The following is a 7,362-nucleotide window of genomic DNA, read 5'->3' as shown; positions in this document are numbered from 1 at the left end:
TTGTACGTTCTTTTATCGTTGTTATTATTATTGCTCTTCCTCTGCTGTCCTTTTAAACTGCCTTTATCTCAACCCATGGGTTTTACTTCCCCCCCCCGCCCCGATTCTCTCCCCCATCCCACCGGGGTGTGGGGGGAGGGTGAGCGAGCGGCTCTGTGGTGCTTAGTTGCCGACTGGGGTTAAACCATGGCAAGATGTTTAAACTATGTTCAGGAGAATGTCTGCGAAGAGACTTAAGAGCACAATGTCAGAGGCCTTCGGGATGCCATTGGACTGCATGACATGCATAGGCAGAGATACATTTCAGAAGTCTTGAATTTTTCTACTACTATTGAGTGAAGTTGTCAAGAGCTTTTGCAAAATGGTTAATTTGCCTAAAGGGCTTTGCTGCAGAAAAGGTCTTTGAATTTTGTCTTCAGTAGCTAAGGTACTGTCAGCTTCAGGAATGCTAGCAGGCTGAATGGCCAACTGGCTGACGTCACTACTGGAATGGTCAGGTCTGTGTCAAACAGAGCCTTAAAACCAGACTGATGGGTGGTGATAAACTGTGATGGAGCTCAGTTATTATCACCAGGAGAAAAAATGTTTTGAAATAGGCCAAACGTGGATTCTGTTAGAGCAGGTGAGGAATGGAAAGCAAAGTTTTCGAAGAAAAAATGATGCTCATAAAGATGTTACCGCTTCAAGTGTTACTCTAATATACATCATACCAGTTTTGTTTTATCCGTAATCGGAATCCGGTGAAGAAAAAGTATCTGCTTCACTCGGTTCTGTTAACCGTGGTGTTCCCTAAAGGTGAGGTTAAAGAAGGAGTATCTGTCATGCTTGAAAGAGCATCCCTCTTGTTTACCAGTGACCAGATCCTCCTCTAGGTAGGTTGTGTTGCCCTTTGACCTTTGTAAAAGGAGTCTAAAATTTTAAACTTGGTGTATCAGTGACACAGATGCTTCCTGAAGCTTTCCTAAGGGTGTTTTCCATGTGCAAACACAAAGATCCCCCTGTGGTTTTCAGAGCAAAGCTAGAGAATACATGTCAGTGTAATATATACGTATGCCAAATTTTTGCTTTAAATGCATAACCCTGAATTTCAGTTTTTATTCGTCAGCCGTAGCTGCTTAAACTCACTAAAAGTAAACAGGATGTTATATATCAGTGGAAAAAAAAAATGATACGATGGACTCTTTTTAAGATGCTGGGAAGGCAAACTGGATGGTTGGGACCTATTTTACATGGCAGGGGAGCAGGGCGGGGGGGGAGGCCAGGGTATCCTTTTCCATGCTTGTTCTATAAAGGCAGAATTCCCATCAAAAAGCCTGTACTCAAGAATGACGCATTTCAACTTGCCTCCTTTTAAGTTGATCTGAACTTCTTGACCTGTCTTTTAGAATAGATGTTCTCACAATATTGTGGAAGAACGGTAGAGTCCAGAGCTCAGGATTCTTGAGTGCTCTTTCCTGCCCTGTAAGCTTCTGACTCAAAACACTTGGAGAATGTCCTATTCTGATTCTCAGGCAAAATCCAACAACCAAACAAAACCAACAAACCCAAACTGGGACTCTGAACTGGTGTTAATGCAGATGGCAGGCTCTCTTCTGTGCTCTGTCAGTCCTGAGTGACCTTTGAGACCAGCGTGCCGTTGGCATTCCAACAATTTTAAAAGAATGGAAAAGATTTTGCTGCTTGTGTTTGATTATCAAACCTGAAGACTTCTTGGAATGGACCGGTAGTGTGTTGAGACAGTAAAAGCGCAATGTTACCTATAAAGCTTTGCTTTCCTGTCTGTAAAGGGATTCTCTGAAGTGCTATGTCATTACATATTAATATACATTCTTACAGTTTGACTACTGGTTTTTTCTGCATTTGTGTTGTTTTCAGAATACACAGATGCTAATGCCCTGATTCCTAAGAACTCATCGGTGATCGTTAGAAGAATCCCTGTTGGAGGAATCAAAGCTACCAGCAAAGCAGATGTTGTGTAAGTATCCATAAGGCATTGTACCCTTTGTTAGGGCTTTCAGTGTGTTAACTGTTTTTGTGGACATTTGCTTACAGAGGCATTCAGACTGTATCTTTCTTGTTAAAGCTGCTGTTAATTTTTGTTGCCATGGGGTAGATTGTAATGTATCTGTCCCAAAGTCGACTTCCGTTTTTAGGCCTGCTGGGACATGGGGTTCGAACTCCAGCAATGGTAACTTTTAAGATGATGCTGTTGTGCTTGATTTTTCTGCGTTTTTTTTGCCCGAGCCCACCTCCAAAATTGCAAACGTCCGGGGATTTCTCCCACACCAAAGGTGCCAGCACCCAAAGCTCTGCCCGGCCCTCACCCTCCCTTGCCGGCGCTTCCACAGCACCACAAACACGGGGGCTCCGGCTTCGCCTTGCCTGCGTATGGCCCCGACATCTTGTTCACCTTGAGCTGGGGGGAAGGTGTGTGCATGGCTGAGGAAGGTCTGCTTTCTCCATTTGGTTTTCAGAAAGACTGGCAGTTCCCCTCCTGTCCCCTCCCCTCCATCCCCCCTTCCCTCCCACCCTGAGCAGAGCCCATGAGCGGACCAAGGGAGGGCAGAGCTGCGCTCACCCCTTGCGCTGCTGAGGGAACAGCTCGGGTGAAATGGCCCTTCTCGCAGGCCGTCTCTCCACAGGCCCAGTGTCCCAGCTGGCTGAGGAGCAGCTGCGGTCAGGGGGTGAGATGCCGCGGCCAACGGGCTGGGTTGGGTGAGCGCAGCAGGAGCAGGCCTGTGCCCCGACAGGGCCCCTTCCAGGACGGCCTGTCTCCTCAGGAGAGGGCCTGGACAGAAGCTGCTGGCGTCTGGCTTCATTCCTCGTAAGATTCCGGAGTGAAAACCCAGCAAAGCTACAGGACAATAACAGGCAGCTCCTCCTGCCCAGGGCTGCGGCTGCCCAAAATCAGCCCCCCATCACCCGGCCCCAGCCCCGGGGGTCTGTGGCAGCGTGGCGGGGACAGGAGGCACAGGGTGGCTCTGATTCTAGGCTTGAAAGCCTCCCCTTTAGGGCCCAAACCCTCCCTGTTTGGGCCCACAGCCTCATTTTTAGGCTCCAGTGACTCATTTTTAGGGCTTTAATCCCACTTTTTCAGGGTACAAAGCCTCATTTCTAGGTTCTAAACCTGGACCTGTAGGCTACAACCGCTCATTCCTAGGGTCAAAGGCTCAGTTTCCGGGTCCAAAACTGATTACAGAGCCCAGCTTCTCTTCTTCAGGGCACAAAGCCTCATTTGTAGGAGCAAACCCTCACTCCAGCACCCAAAGCCTCCTTTTTTTGGGCCCAAATCAACACTTTGAGGCATCAAAGCCTCACTTTCAGGGATCCAAGCCTCATTTCAGAGTCCAAAGTCTCTTTTTAGGCTCCAAAGCGTCATTTTTATTGTCCAAAGGCTCCACTGTACTTTGAAAAGTCTGCTTTTTAGAGCCCAAATACACATTTTTTTTGTTTCCAACGCCTCATTTTCAGGCTCCAAAGCGGCATTTTTAGGATCCAGCCCGTTGTTTCTAGGGTCCAAGCCGCGTTTGGAGCATCCAAACCCTCCTTTTTATGGTCCAAGCCCCTCTTTTAGGGCTCAAAGGTTCCTTTTCCCTGAAAATGCATTGATTCAGGAGTAGACAGCCTCCTCTTGATGGTCCAAACCCTCATTTGTACGGTTGGTAGGTCCCATGCCCAGCTCCCTGCCTGCTGACACTGCAGGCATCCACATCCCTTTGTGCCCCCATATAAAGCTCAGCCCAGAGTTGGTGAATTCCTGGCTTTGATGCCATTACGACACAGACAATTGCGCTACTGCTGCATATTTATTGCTATGCTGTTATTCAGCAATAAATGGTCACCCCCTGAAGCCGTCCATTGGGAGTCGATTCTCGTCACACCCCCAATCTGTGCCCTGGTGGGGCCGCCTCAGGGCCTTGCAAGGAGGATCAGGGCAATGGGCTGGGGGGGCAGGGGGGGGGGGGGTGGGTTGCAGTTCCTCTGGGGGCTGGAGGGCTGGTGGGGATGGGGTCCAGTGCCCCAGGGCTGTGTGGCAGGCGGGCCGGTTTTCCAGGCAGAGGTGGTGGCTGCTGGTGTTGGGTCTGGCTCTAAGTGGTGCTGGGGCGCGCAAGACGGCTGTCAGGGTGTGCGGGACGGCTGTCGGGGTGCGAGGGAAAGCTGGTGGTGTCGGGCCGGGTTCAGGAAGCTGCGGAGAGGCGCCTGTGGAGAGAAGAGGCTGCCGATGCCCTGCCGCGGCTGCGGTGCCGGGCAGGTGCGAGCGTGCGGGGCAGCGCTGGGCGCACGTGTGTGGGCACCCAGCTGCATGTGGGAGCTGTGGGCACAGAGAGCTCTCTGTGCAGAAGACAGGGGTGCCCCGCACCCCTCAGCTGGGGCTCTGCTCGCCTGCCCCCGGCTCGTCTCCTCTCGGCCCTGACCATCCTGCCCTGCCTGCTCTGCACGTGCCGGGAAGGAGAGCTGACTGCCACAGAGCGAGGGGACCAAAGCTGGACACGGCACTGCAGGGCCAGGGGAGCCTCCTGCTCGCCTTTCTCAGCGTGCCTGGCAGAGACCAGCCCTCCGCTCCCCTGCCCGTCCCTGACCAGACAAGGCGACAGCCTCGGCTCTCTGTTCGGGGAGGTGCTCTCCAGCCCCTCTTCAGAATACCCCTGCACAGACAAAACCCCTGCCTGTGCTGAGAACACACACGCTGACAGTGCTGGGGTGCAGATGGGACAGGCTGACACACTCCTGCTCCAAGGCAAGGCAGATAGCTGGGAAGGTTCCTCCCCACGCTCTGAGGTGCTGGGACACCTTGGCCAAGGTGAACACCTGGGATTTACAGCATCACCTAACAGGGTGATTTCTGCGGGGAGGTGTCACGCTTGGCAATTCTCTCTTCCTATGGCAATGTCATCCCTTGTTGTTTTTCCATTTCTGTCCTTGTGCTGCTGCGTCTCTCGCTGGGTCTGCTCTTGCTGAGGCAGGGTCACTTTTCACTAAGACCTTGCCACAGTAAAGAGGTGGTTTGAGTAAAGAGGGCCTGTGAATTGAGAGGCCAGTTAAAGAAGTCTCAGTAGAGTCTGGCCAGGAACTAACTCGGCACTCTGGAATACCCTACCTCGAAATGCTTCACGGCTAACAGCAGCCATCTAATACAGAAGTTTGGCAAAAAGCCCTCCCAATAACTCACCGTTGTCTCTTCCTCCACAGACAGATCGCACAGCAACACACCATGCCAAGCAGCATGGAGCCCAAGATCGCCATGGCGCCTTCTATGCAGTATCTCCGGAAATCTTCAGGATCCATAGCATTTGAGCTTCTCCTGCCATCCGCACCTGGAGGAACAATGCTGCACGTTAGCGTGTCCTGCGCACTCCTGGTAATCTCACCGGAGGTCTGACTGTGCCAGGAAACGTTCTTCCTCACTTTGTGAACATCCTGGGCCTGCAACATTGCCTTGGTTTTGGTAGAAACAAAGGAAACTCCCAAAGGCATTGCAAATCAATGCACTCTGGAGCCTCTCTTTCTCCTCTCGGCTTTGTTTACGCACTGGGATGGCCGTAATCCAGTTGTCCCGCTGTCACGGGTTTGCTCCCCCTTCTTGGCCACCCTTCACATTTGCACACAATTTCTTTTGTGCTTGCCCATTTTCATTCTCTGCAAGTTACAGCACTGAACAGAACTCGTGAGAGCAGAGGGAGAGCACATGGCGGGGGCGCAGCTGTTTGACCAATCGCTCCTTTGAGCAACACGGACAAAACCCATCCCTGCGTCAGGGGTGCCACCCCCAGCTCTCCCTCCCCAGCCCAGCACCCACACCCCGAGGGATGGACCGAGGCAGGCCCTCCCAGGAGACACCTGAACCTTGCTCTCCCCCTTTGCCTTTTCTCCTGCATGGGCACCGCTTGCATGCCTCCGGTTTTCAGGACTTGTCTCCCACTCATGGCCCCCTGCAAGACTGCTCAGTACCTGGATTACTTTGGAAAAATCTGTATATCCCAGCGTGGTGGTCTTCTCCGGACTCGGACAGCACTGCCAAGAATCAGAGAAAGGCAAAGCCTCAGCACGGCTCAGGCACAGAGGATGCAGAGGGGCGGTGCAGGTTCCCCTAAGCCACTGCCTGATGCGTGAGTGAATCCCTTTGGCCCTCGGTTCACAGGACGGATCCCCTTCTGCTGTGCCTAGGGCCTCACGGCAAGCTCTGGGATGCAGCTACTGAGGGAGGTACATTCGATGAAGAGCCATATTTCCCATCATCTCCTGAACGTGGTTCAGATGGCCTCGTTCCCAAAACGGCAGAGTGCTGAAATCCCCGTGAACGGGGTGCGGTGGCAGGAGAGCATCTCACTCACTGCCTCCACAGAGGGTTACCAGCGTCCCTCTGGCACGCTGATGGCAATAACCTCCACACCCCAGAGATGACAGTCATCCTCAGAGAGCCATTCCTGGCTTCTTTTAGAACGCTCGCTCTGTACTAATAGTTTGGCTGCTGACACGATGGGCCGTAGCAGGCCCCAGGGGAGGAGCCTGCAGGCACACAGTGATTTTGATCTGCGACACTGGACGACCGAGGGACAGCAATTACCTGGCACGCCTGCTGGCTGAGGTGCCCCTGCTTTGGCATCCGGCACTGGCGCTGCGTGACTGGCTCCTTCCTGGAGCACCTCCTTCACCACAGTCTCACGGTCCGTCTCTTTAGAAAGAAAGAGGGTCAGTGCCAGTTTTAATTAGAAGTAACACTTCCTCATCAGGAACACAGGTGCTCTTCAGGTATCTTCAGGAGGCAAAACACATTAATAGCGCTTAGAAACAAAGCCTGGGCATTTGGGGGTGCACCTCGTCACTCGTCCAAACAATGTGTGAGAAAAATTTAAGAGCTAGAGACTTTGCAGTTTAGCAGTAGACAGCAAAACCTGACCTGCTGAGACACTAGGAGATTGCATCTCATCTTGTTTGCACTTTAGTGCTTTTTGGGCAAACTGCAAGATGCTGCTAAATGCCTTCCTTCAGAGAGCACAGCAGGGCTGTGTAGCCAGTTCAGCTGAGAAAAGAGCCCTTCTGAGAAGCACAGCCCATCATGCCAGCTCCATCACACAGTGGACTGAACGCCAAGCTCTCGCAAACCTATTCTGGTGGTGGCAGTGAAGAGCCCACAGAGCCGCAAAACAAGAGGAAAACCACAACCGAGTTGCCTAAACCACAACTAGAGACAGCCAGCTAAGCCACCCGAGACAGAGCTGACAGCCCTGCATTTTAGCTGCCGTCAAGTCAGGTGTCCGGCCTCAAGCTGGGTGTGCAGCTTTCACCTGCCCCTGACCCCGAGGTGTCACTGAGTGGCCTCAGACGTCAAGGAGAACAACGGGGCCGGACCAGGCTGTGAAG

This window comes from Pelecanus crispus, chromosome 24 (genome assembly GCF_030463565.1).
Source record: "Pelecanus crispus isolate bPelCri1 chromosome 24, bPelCri1.pri, whole genome shotgun sequence".
NCBI lineage: Eukaryota > Metazoa > Chordata > Aves > Pelecaniformes > Pelecanidae > Pelecanus > Pelecanus crispus.
Note: the sequence above shows the minus strand (reverse complement) of the source record.